General features: G+C 35.2%; 1 long non-coding RNA gene across 1 annotated transcript; it reads right to left on the reverse strand.

The window, feature by feature from the left end:
* Nucleotides 1-1,380: 1,380 nt before the first annotated feature.
* Nucleotides 1,381-11,893, reverse strand: LOC145270694 (uncharacterized). Its single transcript, XR_013865519.1, has 2 exons — nt 11,772-11,893; nt 1,381-2,966 (listed from the first exon to the last, which is right to left on the reverse strand). It is a non-coding gene; the product is annotated as an uncharacterized LOC145270694 (long non-coding RNA).
* Between the last annotated feature and the right edge of the window lie 6,069 nt (nt 11,894-17,962).

Consider the following 17,962-nt stretch of genomic DNA (forward strand, 5'->3'; position numbering starts at 1 on the left):
AATTGGAAGATTTGGGGCTGGGGGTATCGGAATCAGAAAATTTGATGCCTATTTTCTGATGCCAAAACGATTCTTTTAATTATCTTTTTTAAATTGATTTTGATTAAATCAAAATCTTCCATTGCTGGTAATAATGATAAAATAATAAATATTAATTGATTTTAAAATACAAGTAAAGCTAAAATCGATAAATCATCCCCCACAAGTGTATTTTGACGTTTCGGAAAATATCTGAATATTTAACAAATGTTTTTACGAAAATAACAATCTTATAGTTAAATAATTAGAGATTTATAAAGAACTAGCGAGGGGTACCCGGCGTTGCCCGGGTGTTTGGAGGTGTGTGGAGAGGTTAAAAAAAACAGTAAGTATGAGGATCGAACCCGAACCGTCGAGGCAAAGTTGTGAAAAAAAAAGTGCAACGTTAACCATTGCCCCACCACGACATGCTTACGGAAACACGTTTGAATTTATTTAATTACTCGAATTTAGGTGCTCGTTTTAATGAGTTAATGAGGTCAAGTTTGACTGCAGGATTTCATTTACTGATGAACGCTTTTTTTCCCCCCAAGATGTTATAAGAAAAAGACTAACCCACATGCTGCGAGCAACAAATATTGAATATTTATCTTCCTGAAATCGAGCAAATTAAATAGACAGGCGAGCTTCGTTGTTAACTGTGAGATATTACGATTTATATGTGATATAAAAAGTTTTAAAAAGTTGTGAAGCGAGCGACCACTTCTCTGAAAGAAGCCTTTTGTAGACACACAGAAAAAGCGAACACACATACATACATTTTCGCTTTTATATTTATAGATGGAATCAGAAATTGTATCGGAATCCGGAATTTAGTACAGAATCAGTAATTGTATCGGAATTGGGAAAAATATTGGAATCGTCCCATCACTTGAAATGTTAAATGTAGGTTACCTGGACAAGAGTCAAACTTTTTAATATATATATATATAATATATATATATATATATATATATATATATATACAAACTTTTTAATATATATATAACTATGTGCATATGTATATATATATATACATATATACATATGCACATAGTTATGAGCAGTACATAGGGCCTGAACAAAACTGGGCTGAACAGCTAGTATTTTTTTTTTAAAGAAGTGTGAATCTAAATAAGCACCCAACATTTGTAACATTTTAATACGTCACAATACTATTTTGGAATCTTTGTGGGATGGACTCCTGCTCTTGGTTGCTGAACTAGTTTTCTTTGCGATTTATCTGTTGTGTTGTCGATGCATATATGATTTTTTAGCTTGCACTTTTCAAACGCTTGCTAAAATCATATATACACTTGACAATTCTTTTGTTGCTATTCTAAAAATCAATACAGAGACGAATTTATCAACATATAAAGTTTTATTTACAATTAAGCTTCTCCATCGAGAGAGAGAGAGAGAGAGAGAGAGAGAGAGAGAGAGAGAGAGAAAGAGACATTAGTTGTGTGGGGTTGGTTGGTGTGTAACTCAATGATGGAGAGATGTCAAGATGTCAATCACACTCACCAGTGTTTGCTCTTTTCTATTTTCTGTTGTTTATTTTTCTCATATAGTCACAAATCAACATTCCTGGAACTGTAAACATCAAAATATTACATACTTTTCTATTTTGCATCACACAATTCATAACTTCTGATCTTGGAATGTAAACAGTTCCTTGTTTTCGTGATAATTGCAATTCTGGTCATTTTTTTATGGGTTGGTTGGTTGTTTGTTTTATGGCATATTAACCCGTTTCAGGTTATTTAATACAGTTATTTTGAAAAAAAAATTTTTTAATAGAATATATTTGTTTTATTCAAGTCGATTTCTATTTAACCCATAGTTGGGACTCTAACAGGTACTACCACTCCGGGTCAGAGTGGACCTGAGAGCAATGGCAATTAAAGGGTGGCTCCACACTCCCCAAAGCCTGCAAGCTGGGGCCTCACCATCGGATATAATTTAAGGACCCATTTTTTATGGGACACAACAATGTAGATCAAAATCAATCTGGAATATGCGTGTGTGCACACCTCTGCTTTCAAATGTACATCATCACGTCTCCATACCCAACATATCCATGACCGCTGACATTTAACATAACGGTTGAGAATCCACATCTCATCATCAAAAATGGTGCCTGAACATATCATGAAAGCAAAGATTTGCAACAAGAAACATATTACAGGTTCTCTGGTGACATATCATGCGGAACCCATTTTCCGAATAGCGAAATTTTCCCCATCCTTTGCAGTTGGCGTGACGCAGTCGTATGGGAGACATTAAACTGGTGCGCAAGTTCTCTAGCACTTATCGCAGGGCTTTCAGTAATGGCAGCATTCAACAGATCTGAATCAAGTTTTTTGGGGCGACCGCATCTAGCTTCATCTTCCAGGCTGAAGTTTCCTTTCCGAAAACGGGAAAACCACCACCTACAACTTCGTTCTTTTATGGCGTCAATTCCATAAGCAGCCTGAATAGATCGGGCGGCAGCATTTGCATTCGAACCGCGGTGAAATTCATAGAGTAGAGCGTGCCTAATGTGTTCTTTAGACGGACAGAATATATTGGTCATCGTTGCGGCATTCACGCTATGTCATAAAGGATAATAATGCGGACGAGGGCCGGGTAGATTCTGACTTCAGAAAATACTGCAGAAATATATGACAGAAGCTTTAATAACCAGAAAGAAAGACGTTATAAATTAATCATCGTGATATGTTGAACCCTTTTTGACTTGGTTGAACAAATTCGTTCAGTTGTAAGTAAATGAATATAACTGCAAAAAATAAAGTGGGAATTGATTCAGACACGCCTTGTACGTATTAGTTCAGTATCTGGGTGGATGCCAAATACCTACAGATCACAACTGTCCATATCTTACATTTTTGCCTATAAATTCAAAATTATCCAAACTTTATCTTTGGCTCGATCAAGTTGTAAGCCTGCAAATTAAAAAAAAAAAACACATATAAACAAAAAAATCCAAAAATGCTTCAGAAAATTAAGTTGTCTACAGAAAAAAAGCTACTTAACCCATGACAACAGAACAAATACGTTATCCCTCCTTCAAAGGGGGATGAAATACCTAGGAGAATTATCCCCGTTCTATTAATTTTCGTAATCAGCACCCTCAAAAACCTTTAATAGTAATTTTAAAGGATGTTTTGAGGGTGGAAAGATACTGCACATTTACCCATAAAATTTTTTATGAAAACATTTTAGAATGATCCACAAGTTCAAAAACAAAATTTAAATATTAAAATGGTTTCGACCTTCACTTATTGGTTAAAAAAAAAAAAAGGTATTTTTTTACGACCTGCCCCACTAGTGTACAAATACCCTAACCTCCCCATTTTAAGAACGGTTTTCAGAATAACCCTCCCCAATCTCCCAATAAAAAAAGATAAATTTGTTTTTTTCGAAAATAAACAAAAACTACTTGATCAATTTTTGTGATTTTTGGAATATGCCATTTTCATTCCGTACGAAGTAACTACACAAGTTTGGTGTTCAGAAAATATTGCAGAAATATATGACAGATGCTTTAATAATCTGGGAAAAAAAAAAAAAGTTACAAATTAATCATCGTGATATGTTGAACCATTTATGACCTGGTTGAATTAATTCGTTCAGTCGTAAATAAATGAATATAATGGCATAAATAAAGTGGGGATTGATTCAAACACGCCTTGTATGTATTAGTTCACTATCTGATAGAATATTCCAAACATCAGGTATTTAATAATTGTCTGTATTTTTGAGATGAGGTGTTTTCATTTATTGAGATTGTCGGACTGACTTCCTCATCTTGGTTGTTATCGTCACAACGTTTCGGCCATTATCAGGTGTTTTGTATCGAACTGGGGAACTGTTTGTTAGGAGTTTCAAACGCAACCCTTTATTATTATTACGGGGGTACTGTGTTCGGACTCCAGCTAGGCTCTGGGACACAGTTGCTGATTCTGTTTTGAATGTTACTTTTCACCGCCTTCGTTCAGGATTGAATTTTATGTTAAGCTGAATTGGAGGGAAACAGATATTTTTCCTCAGACACTATGAGTCTGGAATTTCTGTTTCTATGTCAGGATTGAACTCAGCACCTTTAGGTAACTGTAAACTTTGACACAACGTCTAGGACAACTCGGCCATATGTCACTAGGACCCAAAGGCGCTGAGTTCAATCCTGAATGAAGGCAGTGAAAAAGTAACATTCAAAACAGAGAATCAGCAACTATGTCCCAAAGCCTAGCTGGAGTCCGAACACGGTACCCCCCCGTAATAATAATAAAGGGTTGGGTTCGAGACTCCTAACAAACGGTTCCCCAGTTCGATACAAAACACCTGATGAAGGCCGGAGGGCAAAACGGCCGAAACGTTGTGACGATAACAACCAAGATGAGGAAGTCAGTCCGACAATCTCAATCAATTCTTTGTATGTATTAGTTCACTATCTGCCTCCAGATTTCAACTCTCCATTGCTTACATTCAGTATGGCGCCATCTGTCTCAGAGAGTGGAGGATTTCGTTTGTGGTCATAAACACTTTTTTCAAGCACTATGGATAATAAGGTAAGTTTATGAAATGCAAAAAAAACCATAGAAATATTTTTGCAATTATAATTTTTTGGGGTGAAAAAATTAAATAAACAATGTTAAATTCAATGATAATATCCGTAGTTCAAGAAATTAATTTTTCTTCAAGTTATATCCAATTCATTAATACGGATTTTAGCGGCTTTTTTCGTAACACTACTGTAAAAAAAAAATTATATTTTACGATGCTTTACTTTCATAAAAAAGCAAAAATAAATTCAATCATTTTTTATTTACTACTGAAAACCATAACTTTAATAAAGGTATTTTTTGTTTAAACAAAATAATACATTTCCACTAAGATTTAAAATAAAAATAATTAGTTCATTATATTCTGTGATTATTATTTGATGAATACTGAAAATTTCATTAAAATTGGTTAATTTCCTGATTTTTGGTGAATTTTTAAGCAAAGGGAGGAGTCACAATGTTTATACATTTTGAGCATCGGCATTCATTTTGCCTGTTTACATTGGGGGAGGGCGCGGGTGTGGTGTTGGGGGCGCATGTACCTCAACACCACCTTCGCCCCCCCCCAATGTAAACAGAAGGTGCTTCAGTAGTTTAATTAACTGTTTTTCCGTAAGTAATGCGCCAACATTTACCAATAAGAACACCATTTAACATTTTTAGGAGATTTTACCGTTTACATTTGGGGGGGGGGGCTAGGGTTAGGGTAAGATCAGAGACTGAAGTTAATTTCCTAAAGGAAAAAAATATTTGTACACGTGAAAAAAAAAAATATTTGTACACGTGAAAAAAAATATTTGTACACGTGAAAAAAAATATATTTGTACATGTGAAAAAAAAAATATTTGTACACGTGAAAAAAAAATATTTGTACACGTGAAAAAAAATATTTGTATACGTGAAAAAAAAAATATTTGTACACGTGAAAAAAAAAATATTTGTACACGTGAAAAAAAAAATATTTGTATACGTGAAAAAAAAAATATTTGTACACGTGAAAAAAAATATATTTGTACACGTGAAAAAAAAATATTTGTACACGTGAAAAAAAAAATATTTGTACACGTGAAAAAAAAATATTTGTACACGTGAAAAACAAAATATTTGTACACGTGAAAAAAAAAATATTTGTACACGTGAAAAAAAAATATTTGTACACGTGAAAAACAAAATATTTGTACACGTGAAAAAAAAAATATTTGTACACGTGAAAAAAAAAATATTTGTACACGTGAAAAAAAAATATTTGTACACGTGAAAAAAAAATATTTGTACACGTGAAAAAAAAATTATGAAAATGTTTTCGTGGCGAGCTAACTAATTCAGCTAAATTTTGAAGTTAAATAAATTCGATACTAGTGCACTTATTGATCCATGCTGAAATAATAACGTTATTATTTAAAAAAGCCATTCTTAACATGGGGAGGGTGTTTTGTATCTATTCTGTACTTTAACCTTACAATTGAATGAAAAAACATAAAACTTTAATTAAACTTGGAATACGATTTTAAAAATAGCGCGGATCAGTATGTGCATTAGCACCATAAATTTATTGTAAAAATCCTTTAAAAGATAAATATTAGTTTTCTGGGTCTATTTCAAACATAATTAGTAAAGTCCTAAGATACTGAATTAAATGATAAAAAAAAACCCACCTTGCTTGTGCAAAAAAAAACCCAACTTACTTAATTAGCCCTCAAAAAGTAAGTAATTTACCGTTTGCCAAAAACGCAACAAACTTACATGATTATAAGGAAGCCCAAAATTTCAGCCAATCGAAACGCTGTTTCAAAATGACGTCATGATAGTAAAAGGAGGTAGGAGGTTAGATTTTTTTTTCTTTTTTCCCAGACGTGCATCCATACATTCCTGTTCTGAACGTTTGTATCAATTTTTATCATTTTTTAATTTAATTATTTTTCATGTTCCTATTTTTAAAATATATTTTTTTTTAATTATTGTTCGAGATTACATAAAAATTATGCTACGTCGAAAGTTTCACACTCTTGCGAGCAAGGAAATTATTAAAATTTTGCATATGAAAATTATGCAAAATCTGTAATTTAAAAAAAAAGTAGAAATATTTTTGCTTTTATATTTTTTGTGTGTGAAAATATTAAATAAGCAATGCTTAATTCAATAGTAATATCGGTAGTTTGAGAAATTCATTTTCTTCGAGTTATATCGAATTTATTAATACGGACTTTAGAGGCTTTTTTCGTAATGTTCCTATAAAAATATTTTATTTTATTTTTATTGTTACAAATTACGATGCTTTATTTATAGAAAGAAGTAAAAATAAATTCTTGCGTTTTTTATTTATTACTGAAAACCATAACTTTAGTAAAGGTATTTTTTGTTTAAACAAAATAATACATTTTCACTAAGATTTAAATAAAAATAATTCATTCATTATATTCCACGATCATTATTTGATAAATACTGAAAATTTAATTAAAATTGGTTTATTTCCTGATTATTAGTGAATTATTAAGTAAAGGGGGGGGGTCAAAATGTTTATATATTTTGAGCGTCGACATTCATTTTTTTTTTTTTTTTTTTTTTTTTATTACATTTTCACCCCAAACAAGGCACATTGCCACTTTGGTGTAGGGGGCTACTATCAGGGGAAACATCTACTGGGGTACTATGTAGGGATTAGGGCAGCGAGATGTTGGTTCACGTTGCACTTGAACTTATGCATGTCAGTACAGTTGGGGAAGCAGTGACCCGGAATGGAATTCCAAAGTCTAGCAGTTCTGGGGAAGAAACTACTGGAGTAGAAAGATCTTTTACATCTAGGGATCTCTACAGTGTGGGGGTGGGATTTTGCAGCTTGTCGGGTCTGTCGAGGGTGTTCACGTCGTGGGGGCACAAGTGCTTGCAGTTCTTCAGAGCATTCATCATTATAGTACTTGTAGAACAGGCAGAGGGATGCAACGTTTCGACGATGGGACAGAGGCTGAAGTTTTGATGCCAGTTTAGGGCCTATCAGATTTGCGACTCTCTTTTGAACCCTGTCAAGGAGCGAGAGACTAGTAGCCGATGCACCGGCCCAAATATGACAGCAATACTCCATACATGGGCGAATAGTGGCCTTATAGAGGTACAGGATACTTTCGGGTGTTAAAAGTTTTCTAGCACGGTAGAGAGAGCCCACCTTCCTTGCAGCGGCCCTGGCAATGCCCTCGATGTAACTGTTCCAACTCATGTTTCCAGTGAACGTTAGGCCAAGGAGCTTGAGAGACGTACTCTCAGATAAAGAGTCGTTGGCCATTGCTATAGGTGGTAGAGAAGGTTTCTTGTAATTATTGAATGAAACCAGTTTTGTCTTGGTGGCATTGAACGTTACCATCCATTTTTGTCCCCATTCCACTACTAATTGGAGGTCACCCTCTAGTGTTTCTGCCATTACTTTAGATATATGTTCGTTTGTTTTCCTGTCGTGCCTGCTATAGAGTGTGGTGTCATCAGCATATATCCCCATCTCAGAGGCAATCTTGTCTGGGAGGTCATTTATGAATATCAGGAACAGCAGAGGTCCCAGGATAGATCCTTGGGGCACTACCGCATTTATATCATATTGTTTAGACGTACGACCGTCGAGGACAACCTGGATTTTTCTCTTATCTAAGAAGGATTTAATTACGTTAAGTATTCTACCAGTGATACCGTAAGATCTAATCTTCCTGAGGAGACCCTCATGCCATACCCTGTCAAAAGCCTTAGATATATCTAGAGCTACCGCTCTGCCCTCTCCCGCTTTGTCCAGTGAATGGTATATGCGTTCAGAGATTACAGTGAGGATGTCTGCCGTTGAACGGGCTTGTCTAAATCCATATTGACGGTCGGTCAGAAGTTTAGCATCTGTAAGGTGCTGGACTAGAGCATGGTTAATTAAGGTCTCAAATATTTTGGCAAAAAGTGGGAGGAGGCTAATAGGGCGATAATTTAATGGGTCAGTTCTTTCGCCAGAATTCTTGAATAGATTCTGCCCATATCTATCAAGTGTGAAAAAATTAATTTCCAGCAAAGAATCAAATGACCGCTCAGATCAAGAAGGGAGCAATGCAGTGAATGCACTTACCTTAGATTGCGAAAGAATTGCCCCCTTCCGCGACGTAACCGTCTTGTAGTATCTTCGCCAGACGAAAGTGGAAAAGATTTACTTTCAATCGCCGGCAACTGAATCAGTTTGTGGTGAAGAAAAAAAAGAGAGACAAGACAAGGGAATCTCCCCTCTTATATAATGGAAGGATCAGATGATTAACTATCACGTGATCCGGAGCACAAAATAAAACTTTAAAAGGGTGAATAACAACAACAATTCTTCTTGGTTAGTATTCAAGGTAAGTGCACGCCGATCCTTCTCTTCTCGAGCAATCATTAATCCTTTTTTTCACACAAGACAGTATGGCGGAAAATAGTCCCTGGATTCAGGAGTTAATACCATGCAAACAGTAAATTTGCGACGGGTTTGATTATGAGATTTGTTGTCAGCGACCTCGATTACCCTAAAAAAAAAAAACAAATTAGAGTGGTCGGTGTTGAACACCGACGGTGTTCTGTTGTAGCGTATCGCTATATTTACCTGTATTTTAATCACAGGATGACATTTTCAATAATCACGTAAATATAAACAAACGTTTGTCCACATTAACATATACACTCGTGTCGACCCAATGCGTCCTTTTCGTGATAATAGGGTTCGAGACTATTTGTACAACTAAACGGCAAATCTGGCACAAACCCGAAAGCCGAAGAAAATAAGGTGAAAGTGCAGTGGGGGGGGGGAAGCTTGTCAATGTACACTGGTTGTCTAACCTGCAAATGGTCTTTATTCCGAAAGCCGTTCTTAACATGGAGAGGTTGGGGGTGTTTATTCCGAAAGGCATTTTCTTATTTTCAACCTCCCCGTAATCAACTTCTTGAAGGTAAGTCTTCGGGTGGTCCCCCCAGTACATTTGGTGCTTCTACAGTTTATCGTCGAAACTGGAGACGCCATTTTATTTTGCGCACCTGCCGTTCAAATCGAAGGGAGAAATCATTATTTTAAACTATGACCGAAGCATGAAATAAATAACAAAAAAAAAAAAAAAAAAAAAATTAAACTTCCGGAAAGAACCATGAAAAAAAAAAAAAAAAAAAAAAAGTGAAAGAGAACATATATCCGTAATTGTTTAATTGGAAATGTTTCGATTTAATGAAAACGGGAAAGTTTTTCATGGAACCTTTTTATTATTATTATTATTATTAAAAAGCAGAAAATAAAATGACAAATTCATGTTTTAAACTGGGCGTGAGTGCCTTTTGAAAAGCAAAACATTTATTGTATAAAAATTTATCAAAATATAATTTTAAAAACATTTATTGAAAAGTGTGTGTAAGAAACTATAATTTTAATAAAGCAATTTTGTAATGAAAGCAATATTGGATTTTTATAGAATAGTTTTTTTTTCTTTTCTTTTTTTTCGAACAAATAAATAATTTTAAACATTAAATAAAGTAAGAAATGTTAATTTTAGGTGGGTTTGTATTACTGTACACATAGATTCGAAAAAAGTTGTCAAAAAACAAATATATAACAAATAAATGTTACCAAAGGTAAGATAAATTACTTTTCTACCTAACTGGATATGATTTTAGTGTTTACATTTAATGTAACATGTTTATTCAGCTCAAAAAACATACAGTAATTTTGTAATGAAAGCAACATTGGATTTTTAGAAAATAGTTCTTTTTGTTTTTCGAACAAATAAATAATTTTAACGAAACATTTTTTTTTTAATTAAAGCAAATTTGAAGGGTCAACAAATTAATTTAAATGAAACTGAAAAATCATTATCTAGTTTAATTTAATTAATTTAATTTCATGCTTCGGCCATAGTTTAAAATACTGATTTCTCCCTCGGATTTCAAGGACAGGTGCGCGAAATAAATATGGCGTCTCCATTTCCGGCGTTAAACGTAAAAGTACTGTACATTTTTACAAAAAATAATTTCAAAAAGGTAAATATGAAGAATTACTCCACCCTCGAAACTTCCTTTAAAATTACCACTCCCATAGGTTTTCGGGGTCGCTGAAAACGAAAATAACGTTTAAAATTACAGCAAATGAGTAGTTTCCAAGATATGAAGAAATATTAGTTTTAAAAAACTAAAAAAAAAAAAAAAAAAAAAGAACGAAAAACAACCAGCAGTCCCCTCCAACCTCAAAAATAAAAAAAAAGGTGACCATAAAGTGAGTGCATTTCTTCATATCTTGGAAGTTACTTGTTTCCTAAACGTTAGTGGTAATTTTATAGGATTTTCCGAGGGTGAAAAGAAAGCCCCGCCCTCCGAAAAAATCGTGACCACAAAGTGAATGCTTATTTTACATTAAATTATTATAGAAAAGTGATCCCCCACTTTTTAAAACTAAAATTTCTTCATATCTTGGAAACTACTCATTTGCCGTAATTTTAAACGTTATTTTCGTTTTCAGCGACCATGAAAACCTATGGGAGTGGTAATTTTAAAGGAATTTTGGGTTTGTATTACTGTACACATAGATTCGAAAAAGTTGTCAAAAAACAAATATATAACAAATAAATGTTATCAAAGGCAAGATAAGTTATTTTTCTACCAAACTGGATATATTTTTTGTGTTTTTATTCAATGTAACATGTTTATTCAGCTCGAAAAACATACAGTGTTTACCGATGTATTGGAAAATTCAAGATGGCGTCTGATTCTCTCTTTAACAGGATAAGTTTGAGAAAAGATGTTATAAATAAAAAACTATACAAAATACTATTAAAAACCTGCCGAATATATGTCAACCTATGTCACGGTAACATATATTGAGCGAGTTTTTAACAGTATTTTTTCTGGGTTTTTATTTATAACACCTTTTCTCAAACTTACCCTGTTAAAGAGAGAATCAGACGCCATCTTGAATTTTCCAATACATCGGTAAACACTGTATGTTTTTCGAGCTAAATAAACATGTTACATTGAATAAAAACACGAAAAATATATCCAGTTAGGTAGAAAAGTAACTTATCTTGCCTTTGATAACATTTATTTGTTATATATTTGTTTTTTGACAACTTTTTCGAATCTATGTGTACAGTAATAGAAAACCGGAATTTTCGAGGGTGGAGTAATTCTAATTCTCCATATTTACCTTCAAATGATACTTACGTTTTTTTTATTTTTAATTTTAGTTTTGCTTAATGACAATCAAGAAAAACGGTTTAAATTCAAGTTCAGCAGCATCTCTCATCATAAAGCCTTTCCGCGGGGCTGTCGGCTGGACGGTGAAGACCGTAAAAAGTACCTCCCAATTTTTGTTCCGCTCCCCCCCCCCCCCAATATTAATATTTTGGTGCTGATTGGCACTTATGGCGATAAAAAACATTAGTTTGGTAAAAAGAAACCCAAATATATAATAAGGTATTTATTTTTCATTAAGTCCGCCTGCAACCCCTCCCTACGCACGGTCATCTTTAAAATGATGACTTCTAGGTTTTCGACTATGCTGAATACGAAAATCACATTTAAATTTAAGAGACAAGTAGTTATGGGGATATAAAGACCTGTATCATACACTGTAATTCTCTGACGGCCATGTTTTTACACGTGATAAACAAGTCTCTGCGAAGTAGACTTGTTTATCATGCGTATGTGTGTAAAAACGCCAGAGAATTACAGTGTATAATACAGGTCTTTTTATCTCGATAAGTACTTCTCTTTGCAAAATTTAGATGCGATTTTCGAATTCAGCATAGTCGGAAACTTATATAAGTCGTCATTTTAAAGAAAATTGAGGAGGTAGACCTAATGTAAAAATTTACCAAAACTTGTTTACGCTAGACTTGAAGACAACCATATTGTAATCAGCTGGAAAGCAGGAAAACGGAAGACAATTCCATAGGTGTGCAGTTCTGCAGTTCTTAGAAAGAAGCTTTGTTCATGGAATCTACGTTTAGGTTTAGGCACAGATAAAGATTGGGGGAAATTAGTGATAGTGAGTGTTTTCTGATAGACGGGTGTTTCTTGTGAAAATTTGGCGAGGGGGGATCATAGAATCCGGTGCACGACGCACGTAACAAAGATGGCCACCAAAGAATACAATGCATAATACAACTATTTATATCTCGATAACTATTTATTTCAGCTAAATTTCATTGCGATTTCTGTATTCAGCATAGTCGAAAACATATATGAAGTTGTCATTTAAAAGAAAATTGTGGAGGTGGGTGGACCTAATCTAAAAAAAAAATACAAAAAAAACCCAACAAATACATAACAAATTAATGTTACCAAAGGCAAGATAAGTACTTTTTTACTTAGCTGAACAAGTTTTTAGTGTTTTTATTTAATGTAAAATGTTTATTCAGTTTGCAAAAGAAGTAGTATCGAACGTTATACGAGCACAAGGAAAAAATGGTCGTGTGGTATTTCATACTTATGAAATCTCGACAATGAGCTAAAAATTAAAAATTATAGAATTTTACAAAATACTGTTCAGGGTTATAATGCTTTTAGGACACAACCTAAGAAAATAAACAATTCCATACAAGCTTCTAAGGTAAATATCCATATCCGCTACAACAGAACAACGACCACTTTAATTTGTTTTTTAAAAGGTAATTGAGGTCGCTGACAACGAATCTGATAGTTAAACTTGGGGCAAATTTACAGTTTGCATGGTATTAACCCCTGAACCCATGAACTACTTTCCACCATTTTGCAGCTTCCGTTTACGCTATGTGCATGCGCGCCGTAGCATAAACGACGGCTTCACCAAGCAAACTACGTTGGGGGGGGGGGGTCCAGAACATAGAATTTTCTAATTTTAAAAAAATACATTATAGCACTTTTTGGGCGGAAAATTTAAAATTAGCTGAAAAAGAAATAAAACAAGAAAAGGAAAGCACTCCAAGGTGGGGAGAGAGGGGGGGGGTAATTTATCTGTTTTTTTTTTTTTTTCCTGGAACATAGAATTTTCAAATTTTCAAAAAGTAACGCACCTACATTTACCAATTAGAACACCATTTAACATAACTGGTGTTCTAATTGGTAAATGTCGGTGCGTTACTTACGGAAAAACGGTTAACTAAACTGCAGAAGCACCTATTAAGCCACATAATTTCTATAATTGAAAAAAAAAGAACAAAAAAATATAAAAATGTTTGGTGCTTATGTTTTTGTAAACCGCATTAAAAACTACGTGAGACAAAAAAAAAAAAAATAATACCATGCAAACGGTAAATCTGCCCCAAGTTTGACTATCAGATTCGTTAAGCGACCTCAATTACCTATAAAAAAAACAAATTAGAGTCATCGGTGTTCTGTTGTAGCGGATCTGGATATTTACCAAAGTTTTTGATGAGCCGTTCCATATAAGTTAACAAATTTACCGAATTTCCATTACTAACGATTACTATATTGTCCAATTTCTACTGTACACTCTTTAACCCTTATCCTCGAGTGGCCTCTTGGCCTTGATAAGTGGTAATGCCTATGTAAAAAAAAAAAAAATGTAAATATGAAAATCTGATAGCCCCCCCCCCCCCAAAAAAAAACAAAAAACGTTGCTTCCATTAACCATTGATGACCAGAATTTGACACAGGAAATAAGAAACAGACGAAATGATGATGTTGCCGTTATTGTGAAAAATGGTGACGTTTTACACATTTCTTTGGCGATACCTATTGTAACACCAAAGAGGGGCCACATCAGATCAGTAGGCTCGATGTGACGTTTTTGTTAAAGGTGATAATCAATCCCGGGCGAACACCGGTTACAAAAAAAAAAAAATAATAATTTTTTTTTGTTAATATTTTTATGTATCAAAATCTTGTTGTTGAGATACCATACAGTCGGGGGATAGAAGTGGAGGTCGCCTGCTAAACTTCAAAGCAAAAGATCACTTAAAACAATAATAAATGCTTTAGCCAAATGGATAGAATGATAACTTAAAAAAAAAACCTACGTTTTGTTTCAAGTCGAGCGATGGTGACAAATTCCGATAGTCATATCCAGCGCAAAAAAAAGGGAACTATTTTTTTCCTTTGATTGCTTTGAACTAAAAAAATCACACACACACACACCCACACACACACACACACACACACACACACACACACACACACACACACACACACACACACACACACATACACACGTAATTGTTGGCCTCACAGAATATATTTGTGACAAGATCAAAACAAAAGATAAATAAATTCTTTGGAGTTAAAATTTAACACACGCATTTGTCGGCTTCAAAGAATGTTTTTTTCGAATCAGATATTAACTGATTCGGGTGACTATGATAAAGCCTTTTGAAATTTAGATCAAGAGATTTTTCGGTTTTCCATAACATATTTTGTCGGGATGTTGACAGAACAAATAAATTCAAAGGGGAAAGAATATCAAACGGATATTTTTAAATAGATGAAAGCTGGTGATCTATTACAAGCTAAACAATAATATTTCCTCTGATTATCAGTTGATAATATGGAACAAACCATTATAAAGAAGGCGGGGTCAGACAAGTTGGGGAGGAGTCAATTTGATTTTGGAAATTGGAGGCGGAAAAATAATACCTGCCACAGGCCAAATTGACCAATGAGAAGGAATCAGGTGGATTGTTATCCATCAATTTGATTGGTCGAAGACGAACGTAGGCATCGTCATTATTCAAGGGTTTTACTATATAAGATCTGTAAAACTCGATTTAATCAGATAGGAGCAGAGTTAGAAGAAGAGAGAAGACAGAGATAAAGGTCTCGGTAGAGGACTCCAGCCACCCAACTTCTCTCTCCCCCCAGAGAGCTGGTCGCCAGAGAGCTCAATTTGCAACTTAATAGAATACAGAGGACCTAGGAAGAGACCAGCCAGAACACCTTAACGATAATTACAACGGTCCGCGACTCCGACCGAGTATTTCAACAACAAGAAGCTCATTCACAAGTCTAATTGCTTGCTTCCATTTAATCTTCAATTGTACATATGTCTGTAGATAATCACTTATGAATTTCCTAAATACATTATATATCAACCAACCTCCGGAGTTTGTTTGCTGATGTGCTGTTGTTCCATGTAATTTTAATTCTTTTACTTGCCACTTGTGACCCCGTTCCCGTCAACGAACACCCAGTCAACAGGACGACCAACTAGACGATCAAGAAGAACAGGCCTTGAGGACCGTGTGACCGAGAGGAGTCCTCCAACGCCTAGACGAGGACTCACTGGGTGACGTGACGTACCAACGGTTGGCAGACCTGGTTGCCCAGCCGACATAATTAATTACCCGGTGACTAGGATAGTCATAATTGGGCATCGACCCAGGGTTAAGATCATAACTGGGCCGCGATCAGAGGTTCAAGGTCGTGTAAGACCACGTGTCAAGGTCACACCTATATAACAAATAAATGTTACCAAAGACAGGATAGGTTACTTTTCTACCTAACTGGATAAGTTTTTAGTGTTTTTATTTGATGTTAAATGCTTTTATTCCATTCGAAAACAAGTAATATTGAACACTAACGAAGAACAAGACAAAAATGGCCATGACCTCTTTGAAGACTCGTTAATGACTTCAAAATAAGAAATAAAACAAAACCCACTCAATAAATGTTACCGTGACATTTATTGAGTGAGTTTCTATGACCATTTTGTTTTATTTCTTATTTTGAAGCGATTATCGAGACTTCATAAATGTAAAAAGATGTTGCAGCCATTTTTTTCTTGCTCTTGGAACCATGCGTAAGAAAGATCAAGCTATTGGTTTACGTTACATTTGAACTTCTGCATATCAGTACAGTTTGAGAAGCAGGCGACAGGAAGAGAATTCCAAAGTCTAGCTGGTATAGGGAAGCTATTAAAGCGGAAAGCTTTCTGGCAATTAGGGACCTCAACGGTGAAGGGGTGTGATTTTGTTGCTAAGCAGGTTTGTCGGGATATGTATTTTGAGGGGGGCACAAGTGAAATGAGTTCATCAGAACACATTCCATTAAAATATTTGTAAAACAGGCACAAAGTTGCAGCATTGTGGTGACGGGACAGGGGTTGGAGCTTCAAATCTGCAAAAGAGACATTCGAATAGCAATCACCGTTTTCAACACACATGCGTTTGAAGAATGCGCAGAAACACGACGTCGTGATTTGCCTATCTGCACACATCTTTTAAACTCCTCGGCCTGACATTTACAGGGAATATGAACTGGAATAGATACATTGAGAGCATTGCCAAAGCTTCTGCAAGGAAGGTTGGCTCCCTCTACCGTGCTAGAAAACTACTTATGCCTGACAGTATCCTATACCTCTATAAGGCAACCATTCGCCCATGTATGGAGTATTGTTGTCACATCTGGGCTGGTGCATCTGCTGCTTGTCTCTCGCTCCTGGACAGGGTTAAAAAGAGAGTCGCCAACCTGATAGGTCCTGAACTGTCATCTAGGCTTCAGCCTCTGTCCCATCGACGAGATGTTGCATCCCTCTGCCTGTTCTACAAATACTTTAATGGTGAATGCTCTGACGAACTGCAAACACTTGTACCTCCCCGACGTAACTACCCCCGACAAACCCGACAAGCTACTAAGTCTCATCCCTTTACAGTAGAGATCCCTAGGTGCAAGAAAGCCTTTTACTCCAATAGTTTCTTCCCCAGAATTGCGGGTCTTTGGAACTCCCTTCCAGGATTCTGCTTTCCCAACTGCAATGATATGCAGAAGTTCAAGTGTAATGTTAACAAACATCTTTCTACTCATCTCCCTTCATAATGAGCCCACTAATTAAGTCCCTGATAGTAGCCCCCTGCTTCAAAGTGGCAATGTGCCTTGTTTGGGGTGAAAATTGAATAATAAAAAAAAAAAACATGATAGAAGAAGTACGTTACATTTTACGTGCAACAATACAAAAAATAGTCCGGAATTACGCTTGACGCCTTCGGAACGAGCTTATTACAAGGACATCAGATACTTAAGTAATCCTGATACATTTTCATGCATGCATAAGGAACCTTCTTCCAAGTACATCGCATTCTTACGTTGTAAAATGTTTTTGATGGGGGTATGAGACAAATGGATTCGCTAATCATTTTTATAACTGTGCTAAAAAACCAATCAAAACGTCGCAAAATTATTATAAAAATCGTCGAATTTTGGATTCAATGAGTTCGCCATTTGCTACATCACGGACCGAATTTAATTCTTCGCCGCCATCTTGGTTACTGATCTGAACTACGCCGCCATCTTTGTTCAACATAATATCTCAGAATTAACAGGTTAACTACGTGATGGATCGCATTTGATTCTTGGCCGCCATCTTGATTACTGATCTGAACTACGCCGCCATCTTTGTTCAACACAATGTCTCAAAACTT

The sequence above is a fragment of the Euprymna scolopes genome, chromosome 46, assembly GCF_053919585.1.
Source record: "Euprymna scolopes isolate OS-2025 chromosome 46, ASM5391958v1, whole genome shotgun sequence".
Lineage (NCBI taxonomy): Eukaryota > Metazoa > Mollusca > Cephalopoda > Sepiida > Sepiolidae > Euprymna > Euprymna scolopes.